Consider the following 1,160-nt stretch of genomic DNA (forward strand, 5'->3'; position numbering starts at 1 on the left):
CTGGAGCCGGGGAGCGCCTGTCCCCGCGTGACCGTGTCTGCCCCGCAGGGCAAGGCCCCGAGGACGCAGCCCAGCCCCGGCCCCGGCCCTGCGGGCTGGTGGAGGAGCCGGCCCCGGGCCCCCCTGGAGGAGATCCAGCTGGGGGCGGGGGGGCCGAAGAAGGTGCCTGAGAGCAGCGCCGCCAGCAAAGGTATCAGGGCAGGATGCTCCCCTGGCACCCCGGGGTGCCGCCCCCCAGGCTAAGCAGGGTGTGGGGCCATTGCCTCCAGGGGCGTCGGCCCCAGTGCGGGCAGGTTGAGGGGGTTGGTGCGCGTTCCTGGGGCTGCCCCAGGTCCCCTGCTCCCTGCAGGGAGCTGCGCTGGCCCGGAGCCACCCCAGGACCCGCTCTCACTGCGCCAGTGATGCCAGCTCCAGGCCTGGTGGGGCGGTGGGCCTGAGCCCTCCCTTGTGCTCCCCCCGGCAGATGCCAGCGCGGTGGAGTTCGTGGCTGACCCGGCGGCGCTGGCCGGCATCCTCTCCAACGTGAGGCTGTGCAGCCCTGCCCTGGGCCCGGGCGGGAAGCCCAGCCTGGCACGGCGCGTCCCCCTGAGAGGCAGCCGGAGCAGCTCTCTCCTGGCCCAGGGAAACAGAAAAGTAAGTCCCTGCCCGAGTCCCCCGGAGTCCGTGCTGCCCCGCGGGCACGGGCTCGGGGCACCCGGGGTCCGGGGTGAGGCTTGGTGGCTGCAGGGAGGTGCCTGGGATCCTAGAGGTTGGGGGAGGACAGTGGGGCCTAGTGATTTGAGCGGGTGGGAGGTGCCTTTAGAAGCTGGAAACGAGATTCTGTTCCTGGCTTCTCTGCCCTGCCTCTGTTTCCCCTTCCCGAAGGCCCGTCCGTGTGCGCGCAGACAGGCCTGCCCACCTTCCTGCCCTGGGCTGAGATGCGAGGTCCTTGGGGTGGGGACGGGACGGGACAGGAGGGCCAGGCCTCCTCCACGCAGCCTCCTGCTCCGCTCCCCGGCACACGCAGCCTGCTGGGGTCATCCCCCAACCCAGTTTGCTGCCTGGAGGGGCAGAGGAGTTGGCCCGGGGGATTCTGGTGGAGCGGCTGGGCTGGGCTGGGCCCCCAGTGTAGGCGGTGGCTGCGGGGGACTGCGTCCTCAGTGGGGTGGGAGGTCCCTTCT

At 71.9% G+C, this 1,160-nt stretch overlaps 1 protein-coding gene across 2 annotated transcripts in view; it reads left to right on the top strand.

The window, feature by feature from the left end:
- The first annotated feature begins 18 nt into the window (after positions 1-18).
- The window catches only part of TROAP (trophinin associated protein), a 9,518-nt gene continuing 8,376 nt past the window's right edge, over positions 19-1,160 (top strand). Inside the window, exons 1-2 of one of the 2 annotated variants that reach the window (XM_019506002.1) lie at positions 19-190; positions 464-633. The gene's annotated coding sequence lies outside the window, so the exon portion shown is untranslated. The remainder of the gene's footprint in view (positions 191-463; positions 634-1,160) is intronic. The other variant, XM_019506010.1, reaches the window with a different exon arrangement.

Source organism: Gavialis gangeticus, unplaced genomic scaffold, assembly GCF_001723915.1.
Source record: "Gavialis gangeticus isolate Ggan-Ray unplaced genomic scaffold, GavGan_comp1, whole genome shotgun sequence".
Classification (NCBI taxonomy): domain Eukaryota; kingdom Metazoa; phylum Chordata; order Crocodylia; family Gavialidae; genus Gavialis; species Gavialis gangeticus.